Below are 17357 nucleotides of genomic sequence, written 5' to 3'. Positions count from 1 at the left end.
GCCCCCGTCAGAAGGGAAGTAATATTCTCTACTTAATCAATCCTGGTGTGTGCTTGTTGTGTTTTTAAATCCATAGCAGCAAATTACCAGTGGGAGGCAGACTCAACAAGTCTGGCGATGATGTGGAAAAGCAGACTTAAAAACTAAAGTAATAATAATAATCAGAATATCAAACATGTAGTTGTTTGATCATCTAGCATAATAGTTCCGCATATCTCAAAACTCTAGGGCAACCAGTGTTCTCCCCAATATAGTGTAGTGATTTATAAGCTCTAAAGGACTCTACAATCATTAAAATCATCAGAAAAGTTTAAACATCTAGGGATACCCTACAGTTCTATCTCTTCTGTCTTTCTTTTTTTTTCCTTTCTGTATATTTTTCCTGGGAAATCTCATCTAGCCAGATGGAATCAACATTGTGAACATTTCTAACCTTGAACTTTCACCTGAGCTACATACAGATCTTTATTTCTGACAGCTTCCTAAATAAACTTCTCCATGTGGTTAACTGACCAGTTACCTAAAACTCAACACATCTCCAATTGAACTCATTGTTTTCCCTCTTTTCTCCAAGCCACCTTTTCCCTCTGTGTTTCCACATCTTAATTAATACATTCCCATTCTCTCAGTCAACGAAGCTAGAAACCTCGGGTTTATGTTTTTATATCATCCTATCATTCATTCCCACTCTCATCTAAATAGTCATCAATCCTATTGATTATATTACCGAAATGTTTCTGTAATAGTAACTAACATTATTTGTGCCAAGCACTTCACTCATATGATCTAATTAATCTTCAGACAACAACCCATTTTACAGATGAGGAAACGGAGGCAAGTAGAACATATGTAGCTTTCCCAAGGTGACATAAGCAGTAGTAAGTGGCAGAGTCAGAATCTGAACGAACCCAATTCCTCTGACACTAAAGCTTGCGAGGCCAGCCTTTTGCTGCTATACTGCATGCTGGAATCTAGGGTCTAATTTCCAATTTCTGCTGCCATAGTTTAAATTCAGGTCCTCCTACTTGCTTGAACATTTTCACTCTTCAAAAGAGCTGCACACGTAAGGAGGTGCCTCAGGGAAGGTCTCCTCTCCACTTTTCTGAAGCTGTTCATGCCTTGGTGGCATTTCTGGGTGCCCTTACCCCTTTGCCAGCCCCTTTGGAGTGACTCCTTGTTCAGACAAGCAATTGCCATGGGCTTTTAATGGACTTCTCTGCCTCAGTCTTTCCCCCTTCCCAGTCCATCTAGAGTTATCTTAATTTTTTTTTCTTGAAGGATAAAGAAGCTCATATTTTATATTTGCTTCCTTTTTAAAAAAATAACTCATTTATTTGTCTAGAACTTTAGTTTACAAACCACTTTCATGCCTACAAATTTTTCCAAATTTGTCTTAGTGGTACAGTAATGTCAGAACCCAATTTGCACTATATTCCCAAGAAGCTGCTTTGAAAACTGTCGGGGGGAAAATGTTTCTGTGTGTGATATCTGAACATGGATATTTGCAGAGTTCTTCCCAAGACTATGCTATAATTCACAATACTAACGTTCACTGGAATAATATGTTCTGCTTTTCTTTGTGCATAAAAACTATCAAACAATTGGCTTTGGAACTAGGACAGGATTTCCCAATCTTGACACTATTGCTGTTTTGGGCTCGATGATTCTTTGTTGTGGGGGGCTGTCCTGTGCACTGCAAGGTGTCTAGCAGTTTCTCTGGCTCTACCCACTAGACGACAGTAGCACCCATCCTTCCTCCAGTTGTGACAATCAAGAATTTTTCTAGACTGTTATGGGCTAAATTGTGTCCCCTTAAAATTTTTTATGTTGAAGTTCTAACCCCCAGTAACTCAGAATGTGACTGTATTTGGAGATAGAGTCTTTAAAAAGGTAATTAAGTAAAAATAAAGATATTAGGGTGGACTTTAATCTACTATGACTGTTGTCCTTATAAGAAGAGGAAGTTTGGACATAGGTAGGCATAGAAGGAACACTATGTGAAGACACCGGAAGAAGACAGCCATCTACAAGCCAAGGCCTCAGAAGAAACCAACACTGCCAACACCTTGATCTTAGACTTCCACCCTCCAGAACTGCGACAAAATAAATTCTTGTTCTTTATGTCACCCAGTCTGTGGTACTCTGTTATGGCAGCCCTAGCAAACAAATATATTGCCAAATAAATGTCCCCTAGGGTCAAATCACCCTTGGTTGAGAATCACTGAACTAGTACACATGAATTACACACAGGAAACTATTAATTTTGTCTTTTTGATGATAGAAAAAGTAAGTTTTGAATGACTTTTTTCCCTCAAAAGGGAGAATTTAAAAGAACCTTCCTCCCCACTTTCCTTTTACACCATAAATCCCTTTTAGCAGATAATTTTATTACCTTATAATTGGACAATGAAAATATATTAATAAAATAAAAAGCAGAACAAAAGGCTATAAAGATACAGTGCATCCAGAGAGTGACTCTGGGCTGTGTCATTGAGTCTCTGTTAAGTAATTCTGGGGCTGTGGCTGCGGCTGCACCTAATGGTTCCATAATAATTACACAGAAAAGACTCCCAAGACGATGTTTCACCAAAAAAAAAAAAAAAAAAAAAAAAAATCTTCCGAAAGATTCATGAAAAGAATCATGTCCATTCTCTTAGGCAGAAATGCCCATTGTTTTCCCTACTCTGTGCAATAGCCAAGAAACTGAAATATCTTGCAGTTAACATGTTGTGGCTATGGGACCTTCCATGTCCACAAGACGAAATCTTCCTCTCCAATCCACATTCCATCTAATATCCCAAACCACATGCAAAGGCTCTGAGTCAGCATTATCAAAAAAGACAAATCTGATCCGTCATCCCTCCCATCCCATGGGCTCAAAAAGCCATTGTTGGTCGCCAGTCATCTGAAGAACGGAGCCTGAATGTTGTTATCTAGCTCATGTGAGGAAAGACCAAATGGGTTACAAATTTGGTAAAGAGACTAGGGTCTCAAATGACAGTTCTGCCACCAAGTTGCTGTTAGATCTTGGTCACTTTCATGCATTCATGGCCTTGACTTCCCAATGTTGCACTGTAACACCTATTTCATGCTGCCATGGGGAGGATTAAATGAGATAATGTAGGTGAACACTCTCAGTGCAGCATCTGGCACTTGAAAGGGTTTCCATGGTCCAGTCTTAATGCATTGGATTAGATTTATGTCCCATATAGTCCCTATTCCAGTCAAACCAGAATGCCTTTGATTCTGCTAATGAGTCTTGAGGTTTTGCCCTTTAGATAGACACAAGAAATACATTTCCAGTAAACTTTCTCTTCAAGAGAGGGATCTGGAGACCCCTTGTCCTGTGGTCTCCTATTCCTGGGCTTTGCTGGAGCTGGGTAGACTGGAGACGCTGCAAGTCAAGTGTCTGGCATAAGGTCTTGTCCACAGGAAGCATCCATCACCTCCCGCTAGGCACACCTGCCTGTTTAAACCCCACTCATTCCTCATTCCTGAGTGCTCAGCCACTCAGCTTCCACTTCTGCCCCTGCCATCGGATGCTCCACAGGGCAGCCACACTTCACTTTCCAACACGGAACTAGGTAATTCCTCGGCACCACCTAAAATCCTCCAATGGCTTCCTGTTGGCTCTTACATTAAATCCAAATGCCTGAGCACGGCTGACAAGGCCCTGAGTGATCGGCTTCTGCATAACTCTCTATCCTCATCCTGAATCATTGGCCCCTTGCTTGCCTTGGTTATACCCACCACCATGCAGTTCCTCCTACGCCCCAAGTCCTTTCTGTTCTCAGGGCTTTTCCTGTGCATTTACCTATGCCCACAGCAGCCATCCACACGCTGCCCTCCCTTCCAGTGGCTGGCTCCTCTCATTCTTAAAGACCACTTTTTCAGATAAGTCCTCTTGACCTTCCAGTCTAGAATATGTCCCTTCTTTGCTCTTCGCCTGCTTCCCCCTTCCTTCCCTCCACTCCATTCTTCTCACTTAGAACAGTTTGTGGTCACATCTTTCTTTACTTCCTGTCTTCCTTTCTTGAGTGCCATGAGGGCAGGGGTGTGCTAAATCTCCAGCTTTTAGCACAGCATCTGGCCCGTAGTTGACAGTAAATATTCCTGTGGAGTGACTGACCAGCCTAATGAACGCTGCATTCTCTGGCACTATTCCCTTCCTTTTTTATTTCTAGGATGGTTATTTTTGATAAGTATGTGTTTGTGGGTCTGGGAGGATAGTATAGCAAGCAGGTTAAAGAATACTATATCTACCTTGTGTTTCCTTTAAACAGTTGGCTACAATGTACTTGTAAAAAATTACTACAAATGCTAATCTATTTACCCTGAAGATATTAATAAACAATTGATAGGAAAAAAAATTAAAAAGCCAATAAAGTTTACTGAGTAATTTTTGAGTTAATTTTCAGATGAATATGATCTTTTAGTTGCATATAATCTTCAGTTGAAGATGTAGAAATATGACTGTATTTTAAAATCAAATAGCGAGGGCACAGATTCTATTCCCCGTTTTGCTACTGAATAGTATCTGAGTCTGCACAGACACATAAGCTTCTCCCTAAACTGAAAAAATTCCTTCATGAAATGGAAGAATCTTCACTGTTTTTACATCAGTGATAAGGGTAATAGGAATGCAATATTTATAAAGCATATTCTGAACTTCTTTGAAGTCCTCACAATATACTTAATGAGCCCTTGTTATTTCTGCAGTGCTTTCAAGCATTTTAAACCCAAAACAATGTAGTAAAAACAGGAATGTAATTCTCCAAAAGAAGAAAATACAAAACGGGCCCTGAATTGTTTTCAACCACCCAAGTGTTTGATTTAAACATTCCTTTTTTTAAACTAAAATAATCCTATGCCAACTGGCTTGTGTTAGCAAGATGGGAGACAAAATTTTCTCCATGTCATAGTGGTAGTTTTCAATTATGCTATGGGAATTATTTTCTAGCTTAATGTTTGTTTTCATTTCAGTCTGGACTTGATTGGCCAATTCTGAAGAGACATTATTCAATTTCAGGTAACCTCTTTTCCCATTCAATTTAACCAAGATTCCAGTAGAGGGAGCAGAGTCAACAATTAGAGAAGAAAGATTTTTAACTCGGATACTTAACAGTGAAAAGACCAAATGCTGACTTAATTTGAGAAGTATGTAAGATTTCATTTTAACTACCAATAATGTGGCTTGCTTATTCACCTTCCTAAGCATTGCCATCGTAAAATCCGTTGTCTGCCATTCCTTAATATCTGCTATCGAACATTCATTTATGTTCTGACAAGTGCCTCAAGAGCCAATAAATCACTGATGCACTTTCAAAAACAACCCAAGGCATAATCAGTCATTGTTATTGGTTAATAAGTTACAAAGCTTAAGAAAATATAAAAAATAAGTATAGCACTTAAAGTCTGTTAGACCAAGTCTGACTATATATATATATATATATATATATATATATAATCAGAAATTCAAAATGTCAATGTAAGCTACATCAACTATATAATTAATTATTAAGTGAGAAAAGATGCAAGAGAAAAAATGGGGAAACCTCAAAAGGGGGGAAACTCGTTTGTGTCTTTATAATGAATCTGTTAAAGTAACTGAGTCATGTGTGGGAACTCAACAAGTGCATATTGATGATTAAGCTAAAAGAGCCACAAAGGCAAGCAGTTGCATCCACCATGAAAAATTGAGTTTGCAAGTCTTAGTAGAAACATTAAGAAGTGGAGAGCTAACACATGTGGAAATTTACTATTAGTTCCATGTTGCCAACTCCACCTGCCCTAGGGTTGGGGCATGCACAGCTTGTGTGGCTTTATGTGGCAGTCCTACGTAATTACTATGTCCCTGCCAGTTTAGTGGCCATTATTAAAAAGAAATTTTCCAGGGCAGTTTTTGGAATAAATTATCAGTGATAAGATAAGAATTTTATCTATTCATATAAGAGTGTGCAGTTTTAAATGTGAGTTCAATGAGCATGAAACTTTTTATTTTATTTTACTTCTTTAAGTTAAAATTTTATTTTAGGTCAAAGTGATATAAACACATACACACAATATAATATATATTATATTATTAGATATATAACATGTTATCTAACATATTATATTATTAGATATATAATATATCATCTAATATATTATCACATATATATTAATATATTTTATACTTTATAAAGAGCTACAAGGCTTATAATAAAAAAACAAAAACAAAGCCACTGGGTCCCTGTCCCACCCTTTCCACTTCTGATTCCTACTTCCCAGAAGCAACCAACCATTTGCACCTCTTAGTCTAGAGTCTCTTAGGGGTCACTATCTTCAGACTGTAAATCTCTAGTCTTCTACCAGTATTATTGTTTATAGTAGGAATGTAGGTGGTGTGGAGACAGTTGCCTTGCTGTGTGAGCTAAGGGATGTGTTTAACTGCTTATTATTCAGACTTTCAATAAATCTTCCTATATTCAACAATACTCTGACCTTCAAAAGTATCCTTTCTAGGGTTTTATGACAGGAATTGGCTTGCTTCTTGACTTATTCCATGTCATTTTTTCTGCTAAGTCATTTCACAAATTTGTTAACACATCCTGTCTGTTCTAATTTTCTTTCCTGTTCTCTTTGCCTATGTAGGCTTATGCTTTTTAAGTTACATTTGTGTCACTTGAGATAAACATGTGTTTAATATGCTATATTTTTCTTAAGCAGGGACCACATACCACTTATTCAAATATCTACTTGTTTGGGTATGTTTTATTTTTCCAATCTATGCTAGCCTGATTAAAAATAGCCACAATATATTACTTCCATGACTTTGCCCCTAGTTACATTTAAGAACTTTAGTTCCCAATAGATTTCCTTCCCAAAATCACTCTGGAAGTTCCAGCTTTGGCTAGGATGATTTATCTGCATGCCAAGAACTAATTCTTTTGACCATAGTGTGATGTCTGCTGTTTACCCCTTCTCCTGCCCTGACTTGCTGTGGTGACGTGTCAAGATGCCATCAATGATTCACCAGTCAACTGTCCTAGATGGTCAGGACCAAAAAGTGTCCTGGGCTTTCTTGGTACTATTAATACCATCACCAATGCCACCACCATGAACAATGCCATTGCTCTTGACCCACAGTTTTCCAGTTAGGCACAATTCCTTTCAGATACTTCTATATGGGTTCTGGGTCCTTCCATGTATATGGATCCTTCCTCAGTCAGGCTTGAACCCCAGAATAGACACAGCTTGGGCACAAATTCAGTAATTTACCCAGAATGATTCCACCTATAAATTTGTATGTGTCTGAAGAACATGTGTTTACTGCATGTTCAGAAAACTATCAACACATTTTTATTGGTTGGGAAGGACTTCTTGTATGAAATTGGATCTCAGTATCTTTTTTTTCAGTGTCAAAAGAACAGTAAGGTAAAGTGGGTAGAGGGAGGGGTTGGTGTTCCACCTGGTTGGTTTGGGTGACTTTACCATTCACCTACTGATCTGTTAGCTGGACAGTGTCCTAATCTTCCCTCATTAATATGCGAGTCCCATTTGACCTTCTGCTCAAAGAGAACAACCTTCCTAAACAGAAGAACCCTGTGTGTCAAGCACCAATATATCAGTGATTTTACTGTCCTATTAGAATCTCCAAGGTACCTCTCAAGCTTTGTTCATTTTGGGAAGTAAGATGTCCAAGGAGGAAAAGATCTATAGAATAAAATTCTTCATTTTCTAAGTAAGGTAAAAAATGATAAAATTTCCTAGTTCTATCAGATTTAACATAAAACGTATCTCCTCATAAAATCCCTCCTAGATCTTAGTTAATTGGGAATCAATCTCTTCCTCCACCAAACCCTCCAACAACTTTCTTTTTACTTCTATTAAACAATTAATCATAACCTTTCTACTATTAGAGTTCCAATAGGCACTGGTGCTTAAAATGAGTCTTGAAGAGATGTGTAAGCTAAGATAAAGGGAGGGGTGAAAGAGGGAAGAGCATTTCTGGTAGGAGAATAGCATGCACAAGAGCTAAGAGAGGAGGCTGTTTTGCAGAAACTACAAATAAGTGGGCATAGTTGAATGGAAGTGCTTGTGTTACAACACCACCCATTACGAGGCCTGAAAAGCATCAAGGGCCAAAGCCAGACCAAGCTGGCCTCATATGTCACAGTGAGGAGCTCAGACTCTCCTGGAGCCTCTGGGAGCCACTTTAGGATTTTAAGCAGGGAAATGACATCACTTTTGGATTTAGTAAATCTCTTGGGTGGCAGTTCTTTTTCTTGTTTTTAAATAAAGACTTAAGAAAGGAGTGATGTTTTAATTTTGGAGATTGTGTAGTATATTTTAGTTTATTTTCTCTCATTCTTGATAGTGAACACTGGATTTTTTGTAATTTTTGTACATATTCTATATTAATTTTGAATTAGACACACTAACAGGCTTAAATTAGAACAATTCTTCACACGTTCTTTCTTTTGTGGTCGAGCAATCTTCCTAGATGCATTTTTAGGAGTCTTACACGTCTGCTAGCCTCAGACTGGCTGTAAGAATCTTCTTGAACCCTACTTGCAATTCCAATTAGTCATAGATCAAAACATTAATGTGGACAGATTAAAGCAGAAGCCCTCATGCTTTATTTCCTAATATCATCTGTCTTTGCTTTGAAAAGCACACCAACGGAATCTTCTGCATCTGTACACCCCAAAGGCAATTTAATCTCCCTTGGCCAACATTAAAGCTTTAAAGTAACTCTATGCTATGATGTATTTTTCCTCCTTTTCCAAGTTCAAGCATTATATAATTTACTTTTAATCAGCCTCATTTTTGTAGATGATCAGTTGCCACATTGTTTATAGTTTTTAACATTATCTAAAAGAAGCCTTACAAGCTTAAAATTAAGTAAATTGATTTTTCTACATGCTGTCATGTGCAATTGAAAGTAGGCAAGGACATAATCTAGAATGTATTAATATATGTTGTTTTGTAATGTAATGTTAACTAATGCTAGTGTTTTAAAAGATTGTTAAAGTAAACCATCCATTTATAAACCATAAATGCCAAAATAAACAATTTTCTTCCATTTACTGGGTCTATTTTAAAATAGATTTTTCTGTAGGTGTGAGTTTCCTACCTAAATTGAAGCTTTTGTTTAAAATGCCAAGACATTTTTAATGTTAAAATTTCATATAGAAATATTTAAAAATTTTATTCTAGACTTTACTGCCTTCTTAAAAAGAAAACTTTTTTTTTTTTTTCTTGATCATTCATGATCACCATCATATAAACACCAGTACTTGCCTGGGAGCAACTTTTGAAACTACCAAGTGAAATTTGTAGGATTCCTTGTTTCACATACCAAATGATGGCAGATAGCTTTGTTTTATTTTGTGGTTCTAACTTGGGAATTCTTTCTCTGCTGCTGTTGATTGGGTTATTAATTGATAAGCTGTGTAGTTATCAATGAAAAGTGAAAGGTGTCTTTGTATTTAGTGTTTATATAATTTAAATACATACTCAATATACCTTCAAAAGCCAAATAATCAAGCTTATCAGGATTATCTGTAAAAAAAAAAAAACAAATAGGATGTGAAAGAGAACTAAGAACTGCTTTTGAAGATATTTTAGTGTGTAGGATTTGTACAGTAATATTTAACACTCAGAGTCCTATTTCATCTCTTGGCTCTGTCTTAAGAGTCTGAAGCTGTAGAAGTCTGACCTCAGGGAAAGTGAGGCATTTTTACTTATCTGCTTGGTATGATGGGAAACTGCCTCTGACTTTTTAACGGCTGCAGGTGAATACAGAGTATATCACATTAGGGTCTGAGGATATATAGATAAATGCTCTATAATTTCATTTGTTTCACATATAATAATAAAACATCAGTAATTTGGTAAACTGAACAATCACATTCTGAAAATTAAGGATGACCTGAGTTATCACCCCAAATTTACCCTCCTTTTTTAAACAAGACTTAAAAATTTTTTTTAATGAATTAGACAGGACAGTAGAAATTAATGAAAATCCTATTCATTTTTCAGTCTCTTTCTGAAAACACAGCTTGTCATATTAATTTACTTAAAGTCATATCATTCATCATTCAACATAATAATGGCCAGTTTAAAAAGTATTGAAAAACATTGATTTATAAACAAGTTATGTAATTTTCTCCCAAATCATAATTCATTTACTCATTTATTCACTCAACCAACATTTACTGAGAATATTCTATGTGCCAGACCCATGATAAGTGCTGGGAATACAATTTCCAGTAAGAGGTGGCCACTGTTAAAATTTCAGACCAGATTGTAATCTCTTTGAGGGCAGAGATTTAGTGAGAATTAAATACTAAAATCTGAGTCTACTCATCTATGAATTATTTATAGTGTAGTATATGTGGGCTGAAGCTTCCATCTCTACATTCATTGAATACTTGTCGGGAGAGAGAATTTAACCTGAAGCCATAAAGTTTGCTCCCAGATGTTCGAAGTGAATTCTGTTATCCACTTAGGATTAGTTTTCCATTGTCCTTTTTGATCATAGGATGTGCTTCATACAATCAACTCGTGCTGTGGTATGCATATGCCATGTGTAACACATTTCTTGCTACTGACTACAGTGATTGAAGTCAGATGTTCTAAGCTCTTGTTTAGCCAGTATTCTTAATAGTGTCATAATGCTGATGTTGAGAGACAAGGATCACGCCCTTGTGGTACAGAACCCCCAGCCCTATCCTTTCTCAGGTTATATTTGTTTAACAACATTCTCAAGACAAAGGCTCTGTCTGTTTTCCATTTCAAAAGAATATTTCTTCTTATAAAATCTCAGACAAGATCGGAGGACCTGTTGTGTTAGTTTGATGTGGGAGATGTGTTTGAATAAGGAAAGCATTGTGGAGCCCATCATGTCCATTGAGGCAGCTCTCTCCAGGGGTGATTACCCTATTTCCTGGGTACGTAGATGTGGGCATTCTTGCACAGGGAAGGGCCTGGTGTACTGGAAAGGGCACTGACCTGGGGGTCAGATGGCTTCTGTCATGTATGACACATGTAAACTTGAAAAAGTTACCTTGTGCATCAGTTTCCTTGTCTATAAAATGGGGATAACTATAGTTACCTCATAGGGTTGTTCTAAGGATTAAATGGCATTACAATATATGCATATGCATGCATTTTATTATGAGTTATACACAGTATATAGAGGATGGCTTATTAACCACGAACATTATATATGCTGCAAGCACATCACCATTTTTGAAAGAACACAGTTAATTTTACAAGTATATTAGAATGTATTTTTTCTCATGATTCAAAATATACTACATAATCTTTTATTAATAATGATAGCTAATATTTATGGAGTGCTCCTATTTCACAGGCACTATGCTAGGCATATTCAATCTCTGCAACGATCCTTTGTGGTGGGCACTATCATCATCTCTATTTTATAGAAGGGAAACTCAGTCACAGAGAAGCTAAACATCTTGCCCAAGAGCACTAGCTAATAAATTGTGGAGGATTCAAAACAATCTTATTTAGAGCCCTCACTCTTTTTTATAAAAACGGCTTTATTGAGATATAATTCGCATACCATATAATTCACTTATTTAAAGTATGCAATTCAATGATTTTTAGTGTATCCACAGAGTTGTTCAACCATCACCAAAATCTAAGTTTAGAAAATTTTCATCACTCCGAAAGAAACCACACATCCAGTAGCAGTCACAGACCAATACGCTTCTACCCCCTAATTTCTGTCTCCATAGATGTGTCTATTCTGGACATTTTCTGTAAATGGTTCATTTACAAGGTTGATTCATATTGTGTCACGTATCAGTACTTAATTCCTTTCTATTGCTGAATAATATTCATTGTATAGATATACTACATTGCATTTATCTACTCATCAGTTGGTGAACATTTGGGTTGTTTCTGCTTTTAATAGAGCCCCCATTCTTACCCATTATGGTTGACTTTGTTCTTTATAAATCACTTATTGTATTATCATCAAAGTTTTGGTTATTAGATAACTCTGATCATTTGCCTTCCAGATAAAAATAATTTGTTAATTCATCAGACATTTACTGAACAAACACTATATACCAAACGGATGTGTCAGAGACTTGAGCAAAATTTCCTGACCTCATGGGGTTTACAGAATAGGAGGGGAGACAAACAAACAGTTACAGAAGTGATAAGTGCTCTAATAAAGATGTAACAAGGTTGCTGTGGGAGCTCAATGGAGGGGACCCTACTTCAGCCAAGGGCAGCATTGAGTAGGATGGGTGAAATAATGAGCAGCAGACAACCTCAGCCACAGGGACAGCACATGCTCTATCAGGGAGCCCAGCGTGCCCTGGGAATTACGCGTGGTTTGTTATGGTTTGTTACAAGGTGTACATGAGGCAGTGGAAAAAGTTGACTGTGCCTGGAGATAGGGGTGGGAGTAAAATTATAGTGGGATTTATAGGCTGTGTTTGGACTTTATCTCATAGCTTGGTGTTTCCCAAACTCATTATTTTGCTATATAGGGGCGGTAATTGAATTATCATTTAAAAATATATTTGTATATATACATCTATATACATAAAGAGATATACATGTGTTTGTAGATGTATCTGTAGATCTATGGGTATATATTAATTGACTCACATTACCTAGGGAAGTTTAATAAAAATGGAAAATTTCTATTACTACCTTTCAGTAGAAAACCAGTAACACCTGTGATAAATAAAAGGAAACTGTTAAAGTATATCCAGTGAAAACCAAACAATGTTATTAAATCTCCTGAGATTTCTAGTTTGATCTGCCAGGTCAAACTGAGCCTGAAGCCTGTTCCCTTTGATAAAAACGTAAAAATGGAGTTCAGTAAGAGGCAGAGTAAGAATAAGAGTAAGAGAAGTGTTGAAGACAAACCAGCCCTCACTAAGACTTTCCACTGATGAAGCCAGAAGGGCTGAAAAGGAATTTAAAAACGGAGTGACTTTCCCTCTATGTGATGAGATGTTTTAGATTTCATGACCCAGTACCAACGAAGATCAATGTGGATACTGCTGGTGGTGTGGGTAGCCCTGCGAGTCACGGAAGGTGTTTTGGCCGAGGCCCTAGTGCTGACCTGAAGAATGAACTGGAGGACAGTCAGCCCATGGGGGCTATTCCAATAATCCAGGTGAGAAAGGAGGACCCCAAGGGGCCATGTGTGCTGGTATGTGCATCGTGGGATGTACTCTGGCTAGAGGTGAGCCTTTATTAGGTTCCAGCTTTTAAAAGAAAGAGCAGCAAGCTGACTACTAGGCTTTCTAGCTGTTGGGGGTCGTAGGGGGGGGGGAGTTGTGAGGTGCTTGTGTGGAAACCCTTCCTTCCTTCATGGCACTGGGCCTTTAATTGTTACCAAGGCAGTTAAGTGGGAGCGTTTCTTCCAGCGTTTGGGGGAGGTGTGGCCGCCTGAAGTGGGCCGAGAAGCGGCTCTAAGCCTTCATGTGTTTATCCTTTCAGCTTCCACTTCACTGGATTTTCTCAGTTTCTCTGCTTTGACCTCACCCCCATCTCCTGCCCCTCTTGGCTTCTTTGTGTCAGTGTCGCTTTCTGTCAGATCACTGTCAGCAGCTCAGGGAAATGGGCAAACAAGGCCAGAGCGTGCTCCTGCCGAACCGCACCGATTCCCGTTCCCAGCGCACAGCGCAGAGACCGGGCAACCGGAGTGACAGGCCCGCCCGGCACCGAGTGACTCATCTCAGCCTCTGCAGCCAGGCAAGGAGACACCAGGAGTCGTCCTGTGCACGAAATCGCCTCGAGATTTCACTGAAGTCAGTAGGAGAAGGCGATGACAAAGTATGAAGGGGCAATTCTAATCCACATTATGACTTGGTGATATTTTAAAATTGCATCAGAATTTTACCCTATGAGGAAACATTTTGAATATCATCTCTTCGGAATTGTGTTGCTTTTTAGACCTAATAAATTTTACCTGGCCAAAAACCAATGGCAAAATGCACAGAAGAATAAATGTGAAGGAAAATGATGCTCCTAGTCATTCTAGAAGTCTAAAATAATCTATATATTAAAACTAAACATAACCTAAAACATAAAAATTTAAAAACATAAACACCTGTAAAAAGCATTAATTCTTTATTTGAACAATGTAACATTACACTTTTGACACTGGAGGCTACTTACAGCTCCTATATTAGTAGAAAGGTAATTGAGAAAGATTCTCTCTATGCACAATTGTTTGGCAAGAGCTTATCTAATTCTCACTAACAACAAAAGTATATGGGTACCTTCTGAGCGGAGAAACACATTAGAGGATGTCTTCCTGTCCTCTTTTTTTGAGTCCTCATTTTAGGAATTCAGCAAAGATGTGGAAAAAAAAAAAAAACAGGCAGGAAAGTGAAAACTCAACACGTCCACACACCTAAAAAACAGAGGCTACCACAGAGATCCTTCAAAGTCGCCTTCTGTAGTGGGAGGATTTCCTTTAAATCCTTTTCAAAAGCATATGGCTAGCTTTGAAAGCTTAAATGGCATTTGTCAACCATCAGTAAATCTTTAAAATTGTTTCTGCAAATAGGCCAACTCAGAGTTTCGGCTTTTCCCATTAATCTTTAGGTAGGACCACTGAAGACTTTTTCAGAGGCTAGATAATGCCTTGATTAAAAGGCTCATTCAAAAGGGAAGGCTTTAGCATTCACCTTGGGTACATAGTCATTTCTCCAGGGTATTCATGGGCTGTTATTTCAACTCTGCAATTGTGCCCCAAACAAGACATTTTTTTTTTTTTTTGCCACAAAGCTTTGAGTAGAGACATTCTTTAGTGAATTACTGAAACCTTGCCCTTCTATTTGTCACAGCTTGTTATTTTTTATCAAGTGCAATCAGTTCAAATAGGAGCCTTAGATTGACAACTTTACAATTGTTACTATTTAAAACAGACATTTTATTTTATTTTTCCAAGTGCCCTAGTAGTCTTGCTCAAACTACATATACCTGTCTGGGCACTGTCTTGCTTACCAGTTTGTCATTTACAGCACAGCTTCTGGCAATCAAAACAAATTAAAATAGAAGAAGGCCAAAGCATGAAAAATACTCAATTGCCATTTTAAACTTTCACTTAGTGAAAATTAATCTGCTTATCACACGTTAATATGACAATTTTCCTTGGTCTACATAATATTTTAAAAGCATCTCTCTCAACTTTATAGAAATACTGTGACAATTACTAAGAATTCAGATAAAGCTCTGTGAAATCCTTTGATGGAATGTGCTTTACAAGTTTAGACAATAAAATACTTTGGATTTTCATAAGGTTAAAATGTACCCATCTCTAGAACTTACAGAATTTCCATGGAAATGGTATGAACAGAACAAGTAGTTTCTCGGTACAATATCCAGAATTATGGTAACTAAAATTACTGTTCATGTCACTTTGATGAAACCTGCCAAATTGGCATCATTTGTCCACTGACAATGTTAGCTTTGATCTCTACCATCATTCCAAGATATTTTTTGATGTTACTAATTATCACTGAAGTTACATGTAGCAAACACTCTCCTTAGCAAACACTATTAACTGGCCATCAAACAAACAGACAAACAAAACCACTTTGATTTCCCCAAGAAAGATCACGACAATCAGAGACACAGGTGAAATGACAACTCGCCATTCCCGATGCAAATGTTATCATAAAAATGACAACAAATAGGGGTGCTTAGTATTTTCAGTACTGAATTTCAGGGCATTTATTGTGCCCTCAGTTCTTCAGTCCAAATTCACTCCAAAGGTACTTCCCCACCAGTGAAATCTTGAACAAGTCTCTCTCAAATGTACAATTAACTTTACTACCTTTTGAAGTAACTTTGAAACTTTGGCCTTCTGAAAGCAAGTTAAAATGGCCATCACAGCTGATATTAAGGCAAAGTTCACATTTGGAAATTCTCTTGGAGTCCTGGGGAAAGTACAGCTTTGGAATCAGACAGATCTCTTTTTAAATCCCCCCTCTCCACTATTTATTGGGTTTGTGACCTTGGAAAATTCCTTAACTTCTCTGATTTCTTTATTTATGGAACAGAAACAAACCCCACTGGTTTGATGTCAGGAGTATATAAGTTAACATATGGGAAGTCTGGCACATCATAAATGGTGGCTATTTTTGTTTAAAAAAAAAAAAAAAAGCCTGGTCCACATTATTTTCCTTTGCCTTTCTCATCCTCCAAGCATTCAAACCCTACCTTAAATAACTATCTTGGTAACTCTCATCCCTCAGGATTCACTATACCTTTAAAGTCAGTTGCATTCTCCTTATTTCCAAGGAGAACATGTTACCAATATCACTAAATAGCTCCCCAAAGAGCCATAGTTCTATCTCCTCAGTTTCCTTAAATTTGGAAAACCTGAAAATGACAACCAGACCTTAGATACTAAAGGAAGCCTTTTAATTTTTCAATTCCTTATAATTTGCCAGATCTTCCTTAGATACTACTCATAAAAGGCCAGAGAAGACAAAGGAAATTACTAATCACATGTTTAGAATCCATTTTGGTTTTCTGGCAGGGAATCCAACTGCAAAATAGCATGATCATGAAGAATCATGGATGCAGTAAATCCTTTTTGTATTACTTTCCTTTTATCCCTAAAATAAGGGAATGATTTTTTTTTTTTTTTTTTTTTTTTGAGACAGAGTCTCGCTCTGTTGCCCAGGCTAGAGTGAGTGCCGTGGCGTCAGTCTAGCTCACAGCAACCTCAGACTCCTGGGCTTAAGCGATCCTACTGCCTCAGCCTCCCGAGTAGCTGGGACTACAGGCATGCGCCACCATGCCCGGCTAATTTTTTGTATATATATATTTTAGTTGGCCAGATAATTTCTTTCTATTTTTAGTAGAGACGGGGTCTCACTCTTGCTCAGGCTGGTCTCGAACTCCTGACCTCGAGCGATCCACCCGCCTTGGCCTCCCAGAGTGCTAGGATTACAGGCGTGAGCCACCGCGCCCGGCCATAAGGGAATGATTTTTATCTAATCTGCTACACTTTACTTTCCATTTCTTTATCTTCTTCCCATTCAATTTAAAGAAGTCAATGCAAGATGACTTTTCTCTATATGATATCCTCAGTTCCACACCATCTAATATTTTACTAAGCAGGGACTCCTGAATTACCACAAGTTTAGTAAGAGCACTTAAAATTTTTTGAACTCTATTTAATAAAAAAAAAATCTTTGCTAAAATGAAATGATGGAATGTTAAGCCCTTTCAGGGTTGATGATACAGAAGTAACATAATTTCATAATCCTCCTTACTCTTTCAATTCTCCTCTTGATTCATAAAAAAGGATTATACCAGTATATTTTGTCCTCATTTAAAAAATACAAACAAAAAAC

At 37.5% G+C, this 17357-nt stretch overlaps 1 protein-coding gene across 3 annotated transcripts in view; it reads right to left on the bottom strand.

The window, feature by feature from the left end:
• The window catches only part of LGR5 (leucine rich repeat containing G protein-coupled receptor 5), a 127298-nt gene that overhangs the window by 84385 nt on the left and 25556 nt on the right, over positions 1–17357 (bottom strand). The gene's annotated exons all lie outside the window — the stretch shown is intronic.

The sequence above is a fragment of the Eulemur rufifrons genome, chromosome 16, assembly GCF_041146395.1.
Source record: "Eulemur rufifrons isolate Redbay chromosome 16, OSU_ERuf_1, whole genome shotgun sequence".
NCBI classification, from domain to species: Eukaryota; Metazoa; Chordata; class Mammalia; order Primates; family Lemuridae; genus Eulemur; species Eulemur rufifrons.
This window is presented reverse-complemented; position numbering and strand designations above follow the sequence as displayed.